Source organism: Marmota flaviventris, chromosome 2 (genome assembly GCF_047511675.1).
Source record: "Marmota flaviventris isolate mMarFla1 chromosome 2, mMarFla1.hap1, whole genome shotgun sequence".
NCBI lineage: Eukaryota > Metazoa > Chordata > Mammalia > Rodentia > Sciuridae > Marmota > Marmota flaviventris.
In genome coordinates this window covers 169,236,985-169,257,784 of record NC_092499.1, presented here as the reverse complement: position 1 = coordinate 169,257,784, position 20,800 = coordinate 169,236,985, and the positions used below count along the sequence as shown (strand labels likewise).

At 38.0% G+C, this 20,800-nt stretch overlaps 1 protein-coding gene across 13 annotated transcripts in view; it reads left to right on the top strand.

Annotated features, from left to right (window-relative positions):
- The window catches only part of Plcb4 (phospholipase C beta 4), a 394,666-nt gene that overhangs the window by 45,955 nt on the left and 327,911 nt on the right, over positions 1 to 20,800 (top strand). Inside the window, exon 1 of one of the 13 annotated variants that reach the window (XM_071608742.1) lies at positions 19,690 to 19,750. The exons of the other annotated variants lie outside the window; for them this stretch is intronic. The gene's annotated coding sequence lies outside the window, so the exon portion shown is untranslated. Of the gene's footprint in view, positions 1 to 19,689; positions 19,751 to 20,800 lie in introns of those variants that run through there. 13 annotated transcript variants of the gene reach the window in all.

Here is a 20,800-nt window from a genome sequence, read left to right as displayed (position 1 = left end):
AGTCTTACATATTTGAGGTCATTGATATGTTCAGTTCTATTCTATCGGTCAAGATGAGGATGAGGCCCAAATGGACCTAGAGCATGTAACTGGTATTTGTTAGAGTAAATTTTTTGAAAACTTTTGCTCTTCAAATGAATTTTTAAAAAAATAGCACGTCAACTTCTGTGAAAAAGATCCCAATGGAAATTCTACTTGAATTATGGAGTTTGTTGATAAGAATGAAGGAAGTGGACATCTTCAACATATTGAGTTGACATATATATATATACTGACTGACTTGTGATTTAGATTGTCTTTAATGTCCATGAAGAAAATATTTATTTTCTTCTATAACTTCTTGCATGCTTTTTTACTCAGCTTATTTTTGCATGTCTTCAAGTTTTTGTTGTGAATATGTTCTTTTTTTTAAAACTACATTTTCTAATTGGTTTCATTTGGTGCATTTGAAAATTCTGATTTCTTGTTTTTGAATTTCCCATTTACTGTAAACTGATCTCTTGCATTAGTTGCAGCAATTTGTCTACAATTTCTTTTGTATTTCCTTTATAGAGAATTTTGTTATCTTCAGGCACTGGGTTTTCATACTTCTAACTTAATGGCCACATAGTATTGTATTCATCATTTAGTTGCTGTTGAATACATGGAAAATTCTTAAATATAATTTTACTACACACTTTCATACACATTATTTTTTCATCATTCCGATTATTAGTATATATCTTTGCAATCTCTAAGGGTGTGAATCTGTTTTTATAGGTCAGAATATGTGTTGACAAATTGCTTTGCAGAAAGTGTTGAATCCTTTCACGTTGCCACCAAGTCACATCAGCTTAACCACACTGATTCTGAATTATGGTACACTTGCCTGAAACATTAAGGGAGTCTCATGTCTGATTTCCTGTGTCCATTATTTTTCTTGTTTAATCAGTCTCCACACAGTGGCCAGAGTGACTGTCAAACATTTAAATTGGATCATGTGATTCTCCTGTTGAAAATCTCTCAGTGGATTTGCTATTTTTATTTACATAATTTTTTAGTTGTAGAGGGACACACAATATCTTTGTTTATTAATTCATTTTTTATGTGGTACTGAGGATCGAACAAGTGCCTTACACGTGTTAGACAAGCACTCTGCCACTGAGCTACACCCCTGCCCCTCAGTGAATTTCCTATTGATGCAGTGTTTATCCTAAACTTTCCACCAGGATTTCTGTATTCTGACCCTTATCTGCCTTCTACTCTCTCCTTTTGTTTCCTGTGCCTCAGCCACACTGACCTTCTTGCTGTTGTTCAAGCTCACTGACTCCATTCCTACCTCAGGGCCTTTGAACTGCAATTCCCATTGCTGAAGACAGGCTCAGATTCCTGTGTAATTATCTCTCCTTATCATTCATCTCTCCTACTCTGTTGCTCCTTTCTAGAGGAGACTTTCATGGCTACTTGTGTTTCCAATCACTCTCTTTTTACCGTGCTTTATTTTCTTTATATAATTTTTTATTATCTGGAATTATATAGTACGTCTATACTGATTTCTTTGTTTGTCATTGGTTTTCTAGTTGAATGTCAAGGTCCTTGAAAAAAAAATGAAATTTTTCAAATGTTATGATTATGATTATGATTATTATGTTTTAGTAGCATATTAAGATAAAAAGGAGAAATTAATATGAATAATATTTTTAAGCCTAGTGTATCTAAATTCTTATTTCCAGTTGAGTGTTGTGGTGTGCATATTGTAATCCTGCTACTTAGGAGGTTAAGGCATGAAGATCACAGGTTCAAGGCCAGCCTGGGCAATTTAGTGTGATGCTGACTCAAAATAAAAAATAAAAGGGGTCAGGGATGTAACTCAGCAGTAGATATTTTGACTAGTATGTGTGGGGTATGAGGCTCTGGGTTCAATTCCAACTGCTGCAAACACACACACACAAATACACACACACACCAAACAACAACAAAAACTCATAAAAAATGTATTTATAAAATATTTTAACCCCATATTTTTCAGATTAAGTCTTCAAAATACCTTGTATAATTTATGTGTTTTAACACATCTGCATTTATTTAGATGAGCCACATTTCAGATGCTCAGTAGCCACATGTAAGTGGTGGCTGCCATGTGGGACAGTGGAGGGTTGTAGCAATGCCAGAAACATTGGAAGATATCAATAGCTTCTTGCTGAATGGATGAATCATTGAACAGATGAATTTGCTTTAGCATGGATAGATGCTCCTCAACTTATAATGGGGTTACCTACTGGGAAAAATCCATCCTAAGTTGAAAATATCACGCATTGAAAATGCCTTCAATTCACCTGACCTACCCAACATCGTAGCTTAGCAACACAGTGTGCTTTGGAGTGTTGGTTGTTTCCCCTTGTGATTGCAGGGCTGACTGGGAGCTGCGTCTCGCTGATTGTCCAGCCTTGGAAAGCAATACAGCATGTCTCTAGCTTGGGAACGGGGAAAAATTTCAACACTTCAAGTGCACGTTCTACTAAATGCACCATCAGAAAGGCAGACCATTGTATATCAGCGACCATGTGTAGATGTAATGAAAGACTGATCAAATTAGAATAAGACCAAGATTCCGAAAGGGGTGACTTATTATTAGGGAAATATCAGGCATTAGCACATTTCCTGTACTGAAACACTGTAGTGGTGCCTGAATGATTTCTGTGAAGTGTCATTTTTATTAAAACCCTCATATGGGGGCTGGGGCTTGTAGCTCAGCGGTAGCGCACTTGTCTGGCATGTGTGAGGCAATGGGTTCGCTTCTCAGCACGGCGTATAAATAAATAAAGGTCTATCAACAACTAAAAAAATATTTAAAACAACTCTATATGTATTTTATTAAGGTTCTCATCATAGGCACTGAGAACATGAGAAAAATCAGACAAAGTTACTATGATATCTAAAGTCTGGGGAGCTGGTAAGGAGCCAGGAGCCTTACTACATGGTGGGTTGTCTTATTGAAATAGCTGTGTGTATCAAGACTAAATTTTCCCCAGTTTAAATTTTTAAATGTTTTCTTCTGTAGTTGTAGATGGATAGCATGCCTTTATTGTATTTGTTTATTTTTATGCAGTGCTAAGGATTGAACCCAGTGCCTCACAAGTGCTAAGCAAGTGCTCTGCCACTGAACTACATCCCCAGCCCTTAAATTTTATTAATATTTTAACACTTATAAAATTCAGGCTAATGGTTGTAGGTGCTATTTTGGACCATACAGTTAGTTTATCAAACACATTTTATGGGCACATGGATGATGCTCAGGTGCTAAAGGGAACACATATTTGCCCTAGTATCCTTTTTATACATATCTGTAGGTTAGATTTTTAACTCACCTGAACTATTCTTGAAGCATGGGTTTTTAAAAAACTCCAGCTATATTTTAGGTAGATTCTAAATGATATCCAGTATGGTTTTTCCTGCGTTTTCAACTTATAATTGGCAAGTTCCCATAGGAAAAAATCATTATTGGTGCTATAAAAGCACTTCTTATCTGTCACATTTGGGAAATGAAAGTTTTGTAAAGGTCAAAAGAAAGTGTGCCCCCAATTATGATGATGACTTGTATACGCAAATAGTTTTAATAGCTTGGAACCTATCTTAGCCTCCCTTACAGTGTAAAAAAGAAAAGGAAAAGGGGAAAGAAAAAACACACCCTAGTCATTCCATAGCAATTTCACTTAATAGTTTTAAGAGGGATGAAAAGAAGCCCAGTTAAAAATGATTTGATTGACATCTATCTATGTACAGTCTTTGTGATTTGGAACTATTTAAATTACATAAGCCTGCAAGTTTATTAGTTCACCTTTATTAATTTGTCAAGGTTAATGTCTGCATAATGAGATGATGATAATTAGGGATTCTTTGGCAACCATCTGCTAGTGTTTACTCAGTGTAGTAAGTTTTATAACTCATCTTGTAATGTCTCCTAAGGAGATTTTATTGCCACCAAACCAATCCTGAAAACACAGACTACGTTGCTGCCCTAGGTGATGTAAGAATTCTCCTTCTTAATCTTTCAGCCCATGACAGCCTATTAGAGAGATCAGATGATGGACCTCTCAGAAGCCCAGAGTATGTTTGCAGACACCGTTGGGAGTGGGATGATGCCAGCCGGCCGGACTCATGACCTGGCAGTTCCCTCTTGCAGCAATCTGCTCTGGCAGACAGTCTGCCGCTGGCATCTGTGCTAATTATTCTGCCCTAGCAGCAGAGCTGTGGGCGCTGCTCTGAGAAGGATGCCCTGCTTGTTCTCCTTATTCTCATCTGCATGACAGAAGGGAGCTAGCTGGCTGAGCACAGAGCTTTCCTGAGTACCTACTGTGTGCAGCAACCTCTGTTATTGATGGATGGTGCAGACAGCCACGTCAAATTACAAGACAGGTTTGGGAGGCTGCAAGTGTCTGTCATCTGATTCCTATCCCATCTGGCCTCCCCTGACATACTTCTCTCCTAGAGTTCTCCTTTCTTCCTTTGTCTCAGCAATTCCTTGCTATCGCCCCTCCTCTCCCTCTTCAATAGCAAGTGATTACCAGTTCTTCTCCATTCCAGTTCCCAAATCTCACCCCTCTCTCCCCTGGGCTCTCTTTTCAGGGATATTACTTCTCACCTGTATAGGTATATTTGCTTACCGATTGGTTTCTCAATGTTCTCCTGACTTCCCTTGCCCCAAGCTCACCTCCATTTACTGTTTACTTGTTTTTTAGGGGCCTCAGTCTGATGAGAGTCTCCCTCTGAAGTCTTCCATGGTTTTTCATTGCTGGATGAATGAAATAAAAAATCTTTAACTGGGAAGTCAGGAGGCTGCTCCTCCCTGCTGTGAGGCCTCTAGCTTCCTCTATCCTCTTCTACCTTCTCCAAGACAGATGATCTCTAAACAAAGGAGCCTGCTCCATTACTGCTTTTCACTTACACCCATGTGCTCCACCTTCCTGCCTTTTGCCCCACGTGCTCAGAACAGTTCTTGCCCTTGCTCCATGCTATCTCCTTGACAGCTCACAGGGAACCCTCACCTGGAGGATCTGCCTGTCTGGACATCTGCTGGATCTTTAGACCTCTATGGAAGTTTGCAGAGCTTTTCCCTTTGAAGGGATTTGTCTAAGCATCATTGGAGATTCTGCCCATCACTTTCTCAAAGGCAACTGGGCATCAGCCCACTTTCTTGGACTCTTGGTATTCTTCTGGACATGGTCAAATGCCTCTTGAACTTCTGTAGACCTGGATGGAGCATTTTGAAGTCTTTTTTTTTTTTTTTTGTCTTGTTTTGTTCAGTAACTACCACCTGCATAGATGGGAATCTCATCCTTTCACTTCTTGTTTCTCCACAGGGCCCTGGACTCCTCTGAGGTGTTGCTCCACCTGTTCCCTATTTTTTTTTTGCCCTGATTTCTCACCATTTCTGTGAACTGCTTTCTCCTCCTGAGCTGTGTGTTCTCTTCCCTTTAACTTCACTGGTAACCATTAGGAAAACATACTCCCCAGGCCTAGACCAGCTTGTCTGGTCTAAATGTGGGGCGTGGTGTGTTTATAATTTCCTAGCATACGTAGGCCAGTTGTTGAACACACTGTTATATGTGCAGCTAGAATGTTCTGCAGTCCTTTAGGGAGAGTTGTTTTGTTTTCTTTTTTTTTTAACTTTATTTTTACTTATTTTAATGTGGTGCTGAGGATCAAACCCAGGGCTTCACATGTGCTAGGCGCACGCTCTACGTGCTGAGCCACAACCCCAGCCCGAGTTGTTTTGTTTTCTTAAGAAGCAAAGATGAGTCCTCAGGAGAAGCAGCACTTCAACACAGGTGTTTATGTGTTGGTACCGGGGATTGAACCCAGGGGCACTTAACTGATGAGCAATATCCTAAGACCTTTTTATTTTATTTTTTTATTTTGAGACAGTGTCTTACTAGATTGCTTACAGTCTTGCTAAATTGCTGAGTCTGGCTTTGAACTTGCAATCCTGCCTCAGTCTCCGGAGTTGCTGGGATTACAGGTGTGTGCCACCCTGATCAGCTAATGCAGAATTTTGAATGAAATGCCACCAGTATGCTGTAACCAATATGTGTAAAGGACACCCATATTAGAAATGCAGTGTTTGTAATTATGTAAGTTATTTCAATGTTTCCATATTTAATGTTTATTTCTGACACCAAATTCATGTCTTTTAGGTTTAAAATGTGAGAGTATTAGGTGCGAAATATTATGGTTTTCAATTTTAATTATTATCTGGAGTGTTCCTCTCAATTTGTTTCCTCTAGGATATATGAATAAAAATGTTATTAATTGAAATATCTCCTTTTTGTCAGTGTTTGCACTGGAAAATAAAACTAAATAAAAGTGTGTTCTTTTATTTCCCTGATTGTGAATAGAATAAAACTTTGATAAGTTAATTTTCAATGATAATTATTGTTCTTCGCCAGTAGGAGGAGAGAGAAAGGAACATTATTGTATTTAATCTGTTCTTTTGGTTATAAAAATGGTGTTTATTGAAGATAACTTTGATAATTCAGAAAAACATAAAAATGAAGATTGTTGTTTCACCATCCATGACAAACAAATCACTATAATAATGTTAAATACATAACATCTGTTTTCATTTTTTAGTAAAGTTGGGATAACATTGAACATGCAAATTTTATTGTTTTTCAAAAGAATAACAATAAATTGTGATTATTTCCTTTATAATTCTATTTATGTAATGTAGTTAAACATGGTTTTAATGGTTGGATACTTTAAAAACATGTAGGTCTATAACTTATTTTAGGATCCTTTCAGGTGTTCAGGTGTTTTTCATTCTGCTACTTAAAAATTAATTACTACTTGTCTTCACTATGTGGTTCCTTAAAAATTGTCATGTAGTATAACTTACAAGAAAACATGTTAATTAGATGTATACACAATTTAAATATGTGGTGTTTCAGACATTAGACATGAGATTAATTTGATGCAGGCATTTAAAAATCAAATTCATATAAGGAAAGGACCAGTTTTACTTGCCTTCATCTTGGCCCAAGTTTGGGGACTAAAAGCATTCACAGACCATTAGCTCTAACACTTGACTCTTGAGACCACTTGTTGTAATGAGCTGTCAATTATTGTGCATCTAAGTGTAGTTAAAGGGACCATTGGGCTTGCAGTTTAAAAATCAACATTTATAAATGTGTAGGAATTGAATTATAAATGTAGTGGTTCAATGAAGAGCTATAGTATCCTGCCCCTTCTGGATGGAGTGTCTGTCTGGTCTCTGAAAGATTTTAGTGCCCATTAAAAAATAAGAAATAATAAAAATGGTGTAAACTTAAGTGTATAACTACATAATTTTTTATGTTTGGACATTTTTTTTTTAACCAAGAATATTTTTTGGGGGGGAATATTTTTTACCAAGAATTATGGTTTTTTGTTGTTGTTGTTCAACATATCAATTGAAAGTAATATACTGAATGTTTGAGGGAGAAGGATAGAAAAGTAGAGATATTCAAATGGGTCTTGGATTTATATGTAAGTCAGTAAAGCTATAATGTATCAAAAATGCATGTTCTTCATTACCATTTATCACGAGTTTCTGAACAATATGCCTCTTCAATATTCATGTATATTTAAAATACTATTGCTTCTCATTATGTCATAACCAAGTAATGTTTTACATTTTTTCATGGTATAGATGGCCTTTGCTTTGAATGTGTCCCTGCTAAATGATCACTCTAAGAAACTCTTGGAATTTTTTTTCCTTTGTTTTCTTTTTCTTCTTCTTTTTATTTTTTTTTTAGTATTTCAACAGTACAATTTTGCCTTGTTCTGAAAGTTCAATGTGGTACATGAAGAACTCCCTTAAATTGTATTTCTTTCTTTCATTTTTTTAAACATAAAAGTAATGCATACTTGCCAGGCACACCTATAATCCCAGGGTCTCTAGAGACTGAGGCAAGAGAATTATAAGTTGGAGCCCAGCTTCAGCAATTTAGCGAGGCCTGAAGCAACTTAGGGAGAACCCTGTTTCAAAACAGAAAAATAAAAAGAGCTGGAATGTAGCTCAGTGGTAAAGCATCTCTGGATTCAGTGCCCAGTACCAATAAATAAATAAATAAATAAATTTATACCTGCTTGCTAGAAGGAAAAAATGTGGATGTACACAAAGTAAATATTTTATTCAATTTCACCCTGTCTTCAATTTCTCATTCTTCTCTAGAGAGTCATTAATAAGAGTGTGGCCAGTATTTCTCCAGATCTTTCATCCAAACTTTTACAAAGATAACACATGCTGATATACCAATGATAGATTTTCTTATATAAATAACCTCATTTCTTTCAAATAGTATATATAACACAGTATAACTCAGGAATCTACAAATCTGTGTCGAATGAAATGTCACATTGTATGTAGCTGTCATGAGTAGGAGTCAGCAAACTTTTTCTATAAAAAGCTGGAAGATGGAAAATAAATATTTTGTGTTTTGTGGGCTATATTGCTTCTATTGAGATTATTCAATGCTTCAGTCTCAAGTAGCCATAAACTATACCTAAAAGAATCAGTGTGGCTGAGTTCCAACAAATCTGTTGGTGAATAACAAAATTTGAATTTCATATAATGATCATGTTTCATGAAATATTATTCTTCTTTGGATTTTTCTCCCTAACCATTTAAATGTGTAAAAAAGCCCCAATCTTAGTTCATAAACTCTGCAAAAGCAGACAGCAGGCCTGATTTGGCTCTTGGGCTACATGGTTTGTCAACCTCTGGCCTAGAGTATTTAAAAAATTAGTCATTTACAAAATTAAATCATTACTTTTAAAAGGTAAGTAGCACCATGGGATTGGTGAATTAAGCTAAATAAAGAAAACCTTCTAATAATGAAGTAGTCATTAGACACCTTACCTACAGAGAGTGAAAGGAATCATTTAAGAAGCACAGGAAGAGAAGATTAATAAAAGGCAGAGAGTTAGTTGATATGAGGTGAAGGACAGGAGGCTCACAGTGAGTCTGAGTGTTGTGACCAGTTCACCCACTCCCTTGGTACTCCCCTGGGGAGAAATACTCCCAATCCTTTCTCACATTGTGCTTCCTGCAGAGAGAGACCTCTGTCTTCTCATATGAACTTGGCTTTTGCAGTGTTAGTTGGCAAGGGTCATCTTTGTAATCAATGATGATTTTGCACGTCTTCTGAATTGGATTTTTAAAAGTTTGTTAATTCTAATGTTTTTATATTAGTTATAAGAACATAAATGGAGATAGAGAAGATGGCCCAGGAAATAGTTTACATTTTAAGACTCCCCTGAGTTGATGCCTTATAGGGTTAATGCCGCCCCAGTCCCCCTTTCAAGGGATGCTCTCTGAGCACCTCCTGTGCTCTTGAATGGATCCTTTGCCAGGTTTATCTTTCCATAGCAATTCTGCTTTCAGACCAGTGAGAACACTGTGATCCAGTTTCGCTGCCTTCTGGAGCAATTGCTCTTATAATATAATAAAAATAAAACAACAGGGCACATATTGGGGTACCTGTGAAATTGCTATTTTCTACTGCAGTTGCAAAATGCAGCATGCAATTCAAAAATGAAAATTTACTTCTCCTGAGAGAAAGGACAGTTTATTAAGGATTATGCTCTTTGATTTTATGCCTCATATGTGACTTAATGAAAGTGTGAGTGGTAAGAAGCAAAAATGGATTTGTTGAGTTTTTTTTTTTAATCTTAAACCACTTGTCCCGTGTTTCATTTTATTCATGTAAGGTGGAGAGTAAAATAATGTTTTATTTTCTTCCACTGTATAAATTGGCAGTTTGGGGAATGAGAAATTTTATTAGATAATCAAATCTAACTATATATATTATGCATATGTATAATATGAACATATATAAATATATAAATGTATATAAAATATATTAAATATGTACATATTTACCAAATGTGTTTATTTGCACATATATATAAATAAATGTTCATATGTATACATGTATTTATTTATACAAACACACAGAGATGCACACATATGAAAAGAGGTTATAGCTTTTACTCTTTTAAGAAGTTTGTGGTACATAATTAGGAAACTCTAGACCAGCATAAGAATACACTGGACGGGCCAGTGTATTTTCACTGGCCCGTCCTAGCTAATGTTGTAATTTGGGAAATGCCTTCCATGTTTTGCATGATCCATGCTCTTTGTTGCTTGACCAGGTCATGCCTCTTGACTTCTATGTAGCAGAACCAGTGTGAGGCACTGGGGACACAGTTGTGAATCCCCTCCTTTCCTGAAGTGGACTTTGTTCTGGGAAGAATAGATAGTAGTCCACAGGTTGCCGTGTGTCTGGGGGCAGGGAGTATTGAGAAGAAAATTAAAAGGAAAGGGAAAGAGAGGGACTGAAGTGTGTGTGTGTGTGTGTGTGTGTGTGTGTGTGTGCGCGTAAAGATAGTAATGGCCTATCACTGTCCTCACTTTTGTGTACCTTATACTTTTACATTAAAAAATACAGTGCAAACATTTCCCATGGTATTAGACATACTTCTAACAAGCATTATTCAGAAAGGATTACTCTCCGTATGATAAGATTTATTTAACTAGTAATCCAGTATTGTAAACTACTTTTTCTCTTTTTTTAAAATACTTTTTTAGTTGTTGATGGACCTTTATTTTTGATTTTGCTTATATACGGTGCTGAGAATTGAACCCAATGTCTCACACATGCTAGGCAAGCACTCTACCACTGAGCCACAACCCCAGCCCCTACTTTTTCTCTTTTAAAAAAATAATCCTGTGATAACCAGAGCTGTGGAGAATACCATTCACAGAAGATGCCCACTTTTGTATACCCTGAGGATAAATTCCTAGGAGCAGAATCATTGGATCAAAGAATAATCATGTTAAAGTTCTGGGTGTGTGTTCCTTGGTTTAAAAATATGTGGCTATTCTGTAACTCAACTAGTTTTCCTTCCCTCAGCCCCCTCTCCTCTTCTGTCCATATTTTCAAAGTTTCAAATCTAAGCAAAAGTAGGATTTGAGAAAATTCTCCATGTTTCAGGGACTCTCCTGTGGCCACAGCCTGCTTGAGTGGTGAGTCTTACTCTTTGTTTCTGAAGTCAGATGCTTGGGGCAGGGGAGAGAGCTAAGGCGCTTGTAATTGCATCACTGCACAAACTAACAAAGCCCTGTTGTTGCTCACAAACTTGGTATGAAATGAAGAAAAAAGACACCGAGCACAACAAACCAGCAGCCTTGGAAATGCAGGAGGGTCGGAGCAAGTTTCAACTTGTCATTCATTTGCGCTTTCTTTCTTTCTTTTTTTTTTTTTACATCTCAAAAGTCTGAGAATATTGAGTTGCATTACAAAAGAGGCATTTAGTCTTTGGAGAAAACCATTTTATTCTTTTTAGCTTGCTTTTTGATACATGTTTCAATGCCAGCAAATCAAGTCAAATTTATTATTTTAGATGAAAATATTCTACTTTTCTATCACCTTCCATCGATTTTCTTTCAGGTGACATTATCTGTAATATTAATATGCATTAACAATGTAGACACAAATAGCATCTCCTGTGTTCTGGACACTGTATTTCTTCACTTTAAAGCTAGACAGGGAAGTCTCACCTGGGGAGGTGCTGTCTGATTAGGAAACATGAAAGAGTCGTCATGAAAATCTGTTGAGTGTTCCACACAGTATGAACTGCAAGTTCAGTGGCCCTGAGGTTGGAATGAGGTGGGCAAGTTTGAGCAACAGCTAGAAGGCCAGTGTGGATGACACTTAGTGGGAACAAATGGAGAAGGTTAAAGTTTTAACACCAAGGCACTAGAGGTTTAGTAGCTCTAATCCTTTATAGAAATCATAGCCAAAACTAGAAGGGCCCTGTGAATGCAGCACTTCTCAAACTCAGATAGGAACACACAAATCACCTGGGAATCTTGTTAAAATGCAGGTTCTGAGTCAGCAGGTCCAGGATGGGGCCTGGGACCGTGCTACTCAAACAGGCTCCAGGGGATGTCAGTGCTAATGGTCTGTGGGCCATATTTTCAGTAGCAGGATGTTTAAACAGCAGCATGGGCTCAAAGCCTGCTGCTGAGCCGTGGGTGCAGAGTGCTGGTGGTCCAGCTCTGTCAGCTACGCGACCTGCCAGCTGGCAGCTGAGGTGGCGGCACCTCTGCTTTCCAGGGATGTCCATTTGCTGTTAGTTCTCCATACTGCACATCCTGAGAGCCCCTGCCAGGAGATTAGAGTATACTTACATTTTCTTTTTTAATATGTGTTCTAAGTTTTTACTGGTGATCATGTATTAGTCTTCTAATCAGAAAAAAAAATGAACAAATCAATTTTTTACAAAAGTAGAATAGACCCCTCTCTGTTGATGGGCCTCTCTTTTGTCTCACCTGATCTTTCAGAAGATCTCTGAGGTAGCTCTTTGAGTGGGTTATTAGACACTCAAGGTGCAGGTCCCTTTTTTATTACAGTAAGAGACACATGATATTTTTCATCTTAGCTCTTTTTGAGTGAATAGATCAGTGTCATTAAGTACATGAAGTAATGTAAATGAAGTACATTCACATTACCACCATCCATTTGCAGAATTTTCTCATTTGCAAAACTAAAGCTGGGTCCCTGTTGAACAATAACTCCTCATTCCCCTCTGTGGTCCCTATAAACCACCCCATTCTGTTTTCTTTCATTATGAAATTGATAGCTCTAAGCCCTTTATGGAAGTAGAAATAATGCAGTGTGTGTCATTTTGTGATTGGCTTATTTCACTTAGCATAGTGTCCTCAAGGCTCATCCATGTCACTGCATGTGTCAGAATTTCGTTCCTTTTTGATGCTGAAACACATTCCATGTTGTTTATCCATTCCTCTATTGATGGATGCTTGAGCTGCTTCAATCTTTTAGCTCTGTGAACGTGGATACGTGAATAATGCTGTTATGAATGTGGATGTGCAAATATCGCTATATTCTTGCTTTGAGACTTAAAAGTTTTATTTTTATTTTTTGGTGCCAGGGTTGAGAGACATTTAACCATTGAGCCACATCCCCAGCCCTTTTTCGTAATTTATTGAGAAACAGGGTTTTACTGAGTTGCTTAGGGCCTCTCTAAGTTTCTGAGGTTGGCTTTGAACTTACGATCCTCCTGCCTCAGCCTCCAGAGCTGTTGGGATTACAGGCATGCGCCGCTCGCACCTGGCTGAGACTTAACATTTTTATACTCCATTTTCAACTGCCTGTATGTTTTGCATGATTCATGCTCTTTGTTGATCCTGATCTGTTTCTCTGGTCATCTGCTCCACCCACATGTGGGCTGAGAAGTCAACATTCCTCTCCCAACTTGAGGTAGAGGTTGGTGTGTACCACCCCAGCTCCCTTGCCTGTGGAGTAAGATAACTAGAAGAGTGTGTTCTCCCCGTTTCCCAGGGTTCTCCATTGGGACTAGCCTCCAGTTCCCATGGTGGGAACTTGCTTGATAGCCTGCCCTGTGTTGACCTCCTTCTCTGGCTCATTTCCCCATTCTCCTACTAGCATTTCTTGGAATCACCTCATAAATGTATTTCTTGTTCTCAACCTTGACTTAGGTTATACTTCATGGGGAAAACAAACAAGCAAGCAAACAAACAAAAACAACAAAGAATCGAGAAGGTGCCCTGTGAATATCTGTTTGTGCTTAGTTGTGTTCTGTTGTTGGAGAGCAACAGGGAGATTAGGATATTTTTGGTGGACTCCTTTGGTTGGTGCACCTGACTCTCCACCCCATTCAGCCAGGTGTCCAAGAAGACAGCTAAGCCTGTTCGCATCAGCATTTAACCCTTATAACATTTTTATCCATAAAAGGTATATTTTTAAATTCCCCTTTTGCCTCTCTACCATGTCAACAACACATTCTACTTTAGTTACCGTACATGGAGCTAGATCCCAAAGAAAGAAGCAAAAACAGTTCTACAGACAAGTAGGCTTCTTGTTGGTTAAGATAGTAATTTTCTATATATAGATTCTTGTTTCTGGCTTTGCTACCATATGTAGCCTCTGGGGCTCCTCTTGGTTGTATCTAGTTTGTTGTTCTTGGCTCATTTTGACAATTCTCTGTGTATTGTATTTTTAATATAAAAGTATGTCTTCGGCAGCGAGCTTGGAAACAGATTAAGTTTCTTGTACCCGAGTTGCTTCTGAAAATGAAAATGGACTGCGGCCAGCAATGTATGTCAGAGCTCTGCGTCAGTGTCTTTGAGGGAGTCTGGCTTTTAGGGAGGTGTGAATTTTCATTGGTCTCTGGGATTTTGTAGTGCCTAGTTAGAACACTTAGCAGCCAATTCTCTTTAAGGTGGACAGTTACTGTCAAACCACAAAGAGTTGGACCCTAGACTTGTGATATCAGAGGGAAAATGTGTATGTCTCTGAAGACTGCAGCTAAGGACCACCTTCCCCAAACCGGAAAGCGATCTTGAGCCAAATCTGTGCATCGTGCAGTAGTTTCATGCATGCTTTAGAATGTCTGCTTACATCTTCCTCTCTCAAGTGTAAAAGGTAAATTACTTTAATTGATGTGTCCTCTAGCTGGTTTAGAGTAAATGAATAACTTTCAATCTAGAAAGCCATTTTGTCTACCAGAAAAGATAGTCATATCTCTGCAAGGGTTTTCCCCTCAAAGTCATTGAAAGAGCACATAGCAGATGTTTTTTGTGTTTGGATTGTTTTCCCAGGAAACGTATGGATGATGTTTACTTGTGATGGTTCAGTTCCCTACGTTAGAAACCAGTTTATCTAATCTTCCATGTTGGAGGTTGGAAATCTTTGTTGATTTTGAACAAAGCCAACTATCTGGGGAAATTTTTCTTTCACCATTTTTTTCTCAGGAGAGAGAGATCAGATAAGCAAGAAATGAATATGGAAACCCTAACAAAGCAAACATTGTTGTTGTTTCTCTGAACTAACAGAGAACATCGTATTCAATGTGCCCATCAGAATGTAGGTGGGCTAATGTAGAATGGGAAAATGAAGCCAACTCTTCTTTGGAAAATGAACCTCTGAGGGTTTCCTGGGAGGGCAGCTCGTCCTCTCTAAGCTTTCCTTCAACTGTGTGCCTCCTGGCTGGCACACAGCAGTGTGAAATTACATGAAATTAGAGGACACTTAGGGTGATATTAGTAGCATGTCTTGACTTTCTTTTATTGTTTAAAGAGCAAGAACAGATTTCTACTCAGGCCTGATCTGCTTTACTGGAGACTTGTGAGCATGAACAGTTCTTTCTGTCTTGCCGTTAATCTTTCTGTTCATCTATTGACTGATCAGTTGATTTACCAATGGATTGACTAATAGATCTGTCAATCTCCCTGCCCCTCCCCTTCTCTTCCTTTTCCTGCCCTCCCTTTCTTTTCCTACCTCCTTTCCTTCCCTTCCTTCTTTCCTTTTTTCCCCTTTCTTCCCTACTTTTGAACTAAAATCTAAACTGAAGCTGGAGTCGGGCATCTTCTTGAAAGTTAGCATTAGAGCTCTGAATTCTAATCTTACCATGGGTCTTCATAATAAAATATCACCCAATCTCTGTGACCTGTAACCTCTTCACCTGTTTAGACAAAGATTGAGGTCAGTGCCTTTCAGTTCAGTCAGCAATTATGGGCATAAGCTTTGGATCATAGTTTAGATTCCAGCTCTGCTGGTTCCTGTGTATGTGACACTGGGCAGCTTGTTTAACCTCATTGTGCCTCTACATCCTGATCCCTGATATTAGGTTTGTGCCCACTGACTGTTGGATGAATGAGGTAGTACATATAAATTGCTTAGAACAGTTCTTGGTACATACTAAATGCATAATAAACATTAACTTTAATAGTATGGTGTGTTAGTCAGCTTTGTGTTCTTGTGACCAAAAAATTCAACAATTACAGCATAGAAGAGGGAATATTTGTTTTGGCTCATGGCTCAGAGGTTCAGTCCATGGTCTGCTGAGTCCATTGCTCTAGACCCATGGTGAGGCCGAACATCATGGTGGAAGAGTGTGGTGGAGGAGTGCTGCTCTGTTCATGGCAGCCAGGAATCAGAGAGACAGCAGGGGGAAGGGACCACAGGGAAGATGCACACTTCCAGGGTATGCCCCCAGTGACCCACTTCCTCCACCAAAGCCACACCTGTCTCGAGTTACCACCCATTCAAACTGGAATGAGAATGGACCAATCAGTTTACACCTCTCACAATCTAATCCTTTTATCACTGAATATTCCTGTACTAAACAGGAGCTTTTGGGGAACACTTCATGTCCCAGCCATAACATATTGTCTCATCAATATAGATATATTAATGTAGACATCCTTTTTTCTAATCCTATCTTCTTTCCTTGCCCCTGTTCACAAAGCTCACAGTCTAGTATTGAGACAAGCATAATTGCTTTGTAAAAATAGAGGAAGGTGACATGTACCAGTGTATGAAAGGAAGAGAAGGTATTTGCCAAGGAGAGAAGTCAGGAGGGCCATGGTAAATAGGGAAACTATATTAGGAGTCAGGGAATAGTGTGGCTTGCTCCGAACTGAGTTTGCTTCTAAGTGGTGGTAAGCTGGGAATATAGCAATTAATTTGTTGTGGCTTGTGTTTAGGATGCTTGTAGGGTGATGGAGAGAAATGGTGATTATACACCTCGGGTTTGTACAGTTTGCACCAGCACGCCTGAGTTTCTACCAAAGCTCCTGGCTCTCCACCATGGTGATTCCTTTCCATGTGTAGAGCAAGGCAGTTATAAGGATAGGATGGACTCATTTATTCATTGAAAAATCTTCATCATTTTTATTCTCAGGGATATGAACTTCTTTTCTTTATATTGATATTATTTAATCTCAGGGCTCATGTATCTGTTGCCAAGCTTTGGGGATGAGGTACCTCAGCTATTGTTCTTAAATTTAATAGTGAAACTGCTTTGTATGACACGTAGAACTCCATGTTAATTATTATGAGGCTTCAGGCTTGGAGCTCCTCCTAACTTACGGTGGGACCTCAACAACCTGCTTTCCTTTTCCAAGTCATGTTTTTTTGTGGGATGAAAGACTTGGTGTAGGTGTTTATGGAAGTCTGATGAAGTTTCTATGGGCCCCTTCTCTAAATAAATTTTCAAACGTACAAAATGAAATACACAGTACTACAAAGGAATTCATGGTATTGAAATATACATACAAAAATAATCAATGAATTTGTGCCAGGAAAATATATGTATCTCTTATTACCATGTGAAATGAGGCATTCACAATGCTTGTAACTTTGAATTATTGGCAAAGACAGTGTTATCTTGCAATATCTGCAACAATCCTTGTGTGATATAAGAATACCAGAAGTTGCCTTGGAAGATTAAAGTCAAAGGTGCTGCAAATACAACTGTAGTTGGAGATGCTAAACTGGAGGAGATGCTAAACTTCATTTAGAGGTTATTGAAAACAACACAAGTTTATTGAACCTTTGATTTCTATGGACCTCTTTGGTCACCTGTGGAACTGAGGTTATTAAAATTTGTACTAGGTAATTTCTACGATATTTTTTCCTTTGCTAAATTTATGGCTATCAAATTAGCAAATACTGGAATTCCTATATAATTGATAAAGCCCATGTCATTGACAATGAGAAAAACCAAGATGTTCATAGAATAACAGAGATAATTCCATCTAAGGTTTTTTAACCCATGTATTTTTTCCATAAGGCATATCATAAACGAGCTTTGATGATCATCTATCTTAGGGTTCATTTTAAACAAAATGAAATAAATAAAAAACACATATTACTTGGAATAGCTTGGTGCTAAGCAGACAGCAAGAAGGACATGTTCTATAGTATAGGAGCTGAAACACTATGCCAGAGTGGAGCCTGGTTCAACCTCAGCTGGGGTCATGTGCGTCTGGCAGTGATTTTTGTGCTTCTCTGTGCATGTCCACCAAAGATTGCAAAAGTGCTGTGAGAATTGATTTTTCAATTATAAATTAATTTTAACAAGTAGGTGAATTTGCAAATATGAAAATCATGAATAATAAGAATTGACCATATATTCTAATATTTCTCTCTGAACTTGAGGTCTAATATTGCCGTTCTTCCCATAAGAAGACCTTCATAGTTTAGTTATTAAACTACTCTAAGTCTCTGTTTTTTTAAATTCACAAAATAAATATGTTAGAATAGATTAGTAGCAGTAGACTTAAATAAAAATCACAGAAGTAATTTTTATTTATATGAAATCTCAAGGGATAATGCAGTAATGACCTTTCCACCTTCCCTATACCTCCTGCCTCTGCAAATTTTGCCAAGAATGAACAGAAAACAATTGTGCTAGATTTCCAAGGCCACTTTCCTTTGCCCAATTAGGTAATAGTCTATTTGTCTGACAATTATTTATTGGGTAAGGCACAATTCTAGATGCTATTAATGCACCTCATTCACCAAATTAATTTATTGAGGCTGTTTTTAAAAATAGACTACACTTTATTTGTAATTCTTAGGGAAAAAAAGTCATATGCTATTTCCGATTCTTTTGAACTCTCTTTGACTATCAATTGACCCAAATTTGATGTTGTTTGGAATATATCAGATTCACTTAGGAGGTCAGTCCAGGCTTGGTTCACCTTGATCTGGGCATCCTTCATCTATGAGATTGGAACCAGGAAGGACCTGCTCATTTGTTACTGATTTGTTACTACTCATTTGTTATTGATGGTAGGTCACTTGGAAAGCAGTGTACCACCCACAGGATAAACCCATTAACAGGACATCCAGTATTTGTTTGGTCATCTTTGTTACTCTCTAGGTTTTTCTGCTGTTCTCTCCTAGAAGGTTGTCATAATTGAGATGCTTTCCCCTCTGGAGGATACATTTCACATTCCACAGGTGCAAAAATAGAAAACCATCATCATATGCATTAAGATACTCCTGAAGTGGACTGCTAGAGTTTAGTTGAACTAAAGCAAATTATAATTTTACATATGATAATTGACATCATTTTTCATGGACTTCAATGTGAAAAAAATAAAAGCAAAACTCAAGATTATACTTAGCTCTTCAAAATAGATTCATTCATCTGGGAATTAACAGTAGATTCGGATCACTTTGTTTTAATCCATCCAGTGAGTATATTTTAGTTATGAAATCTTATTTATCAAAGTACTAATGTTTTATGGGTAAATCTTTCATCACTGGTAACTCTATTCCTGAGGGAAAAATATTTTTCCCTGAAATGCCATTTTCATTAGGCAATGATGAGTTTAATTTTTTTATTTTGTACTTCTATACAAAAGTTGGCCTAGGGAAAACCCACTACTAAACTGTGGGGCAACTTCAGTTTTAACTTGTGTTGTTTCATTATCTGCAGTCACTGATTTTTAATAAGTCTGTTGATGCCTAGTTCAAAAGGTGGGGTCAAAGAATCTGGTCGACAAGGAAACCCTGTTCCAACTGTGCTAGACATTTGACCCCAGTGAACTCTGCTTCCCAGAACTGATGCTCTTGTACATTCTTCTCATTGACTCCAGGCTTAGCTATGTCACTTGAGTTAGACAATGGGACATTAGCAAACATGATGTAAGAAGAGGTTTAAGAGCACTTGGGCTTTTCTTGTTGTACTGCTTCCTTTTGGAAGTCAGCTTTGATACTGTGTAAGAGCTTAGACTAAGCCTGTTAATTGATCCTCCATATGGAGGGAGACCCTGAAGCCTGACAGGCCATCTTGGATGTTCCAGCCTCAATCAAGCTCCCAGCTGAATGTAGACAACTGACTGACCTCAGCTACACCACGTGGATCAGAACTGCCCAGATGAGCCTAGCAAGTGAGTTTTGAGAAATATTAAATCATTATTGACTTAAGTCATGTAGTTATATCATGGTCAGTTACACAGCAAAAAAAAGAATTGAAACCATGCCCTATTTCAAGAGGTCTGTGCAAACCAGCTGTGGTGGAGCACCCTGGTAATCTCAGCTACTCAGCAATCTGAAGTAGGAGGATCACAAGTTCAAGGCCAGCTTGGGCAATGTAGTAAGACTGTTTCTCAAAATGCAAAATGAAAAGGGCTGGGGTTGGGGGAGGCAGGGATGTAGCTCAGTGGTAGAGAGATCTTGGTCAATCCGCAGTACTGGGGCCAGGGAGGAAGAAATCAGTGCAAAAAGCTATGTTCTGCAAAGACCTCGTGCATGTTTTGGTTCATAGAAAATTGCTTTCATAATGCTATAATACCAGAAAAACACAGTGAGCAAGGGCGCAACATGTATGTGTGCTGGGAGGCTGTTAAATCGTGGTATCATTGCTTTTACCTTTGCAACTGAATGCCATGTGTGCAACATCTTTATTTTCACAAAGGATACACCTGAAGAAGGTACCATTAAAAGTAATTGCTCTTTTATTCCTTCTGATTGTGAAAGATACTGAAAAGTGTTAAAAAAAAGAGACCCAGAATCTTACCACCAAGAGGCTAACTTTGGGACATTTTCACATTATAAAGACAGTTAATTTAAAAAACAACACACTCACAAACTTTTCTTGATGCTTCTTTGAAAGCCTCAAGTATACAGTAGTTAATTTGATCCATTTGAGAGCACACATGCTGAGATCCTTATAAATCTGATTATAAGCATGGACACAGCTATATAGTTACTTGTATTGGATGTACAGTTTGTGATGCCCCATTCATTCCATTTCCTTCTCCATACTTCTATCATATCACTCATCCTAAAATACAAAGCTGGCTTAGTTTCTGCCTATGTAGTAGCTCCATACTGCCTCTGGCATAGTGGTTCTCGACCAGGGCATCTGGCAACATCTGGAGCTGTTATTAACTGTGCATGGGGGTATTCTTGTTCTTTACTGTACTAGCTATAAAAAG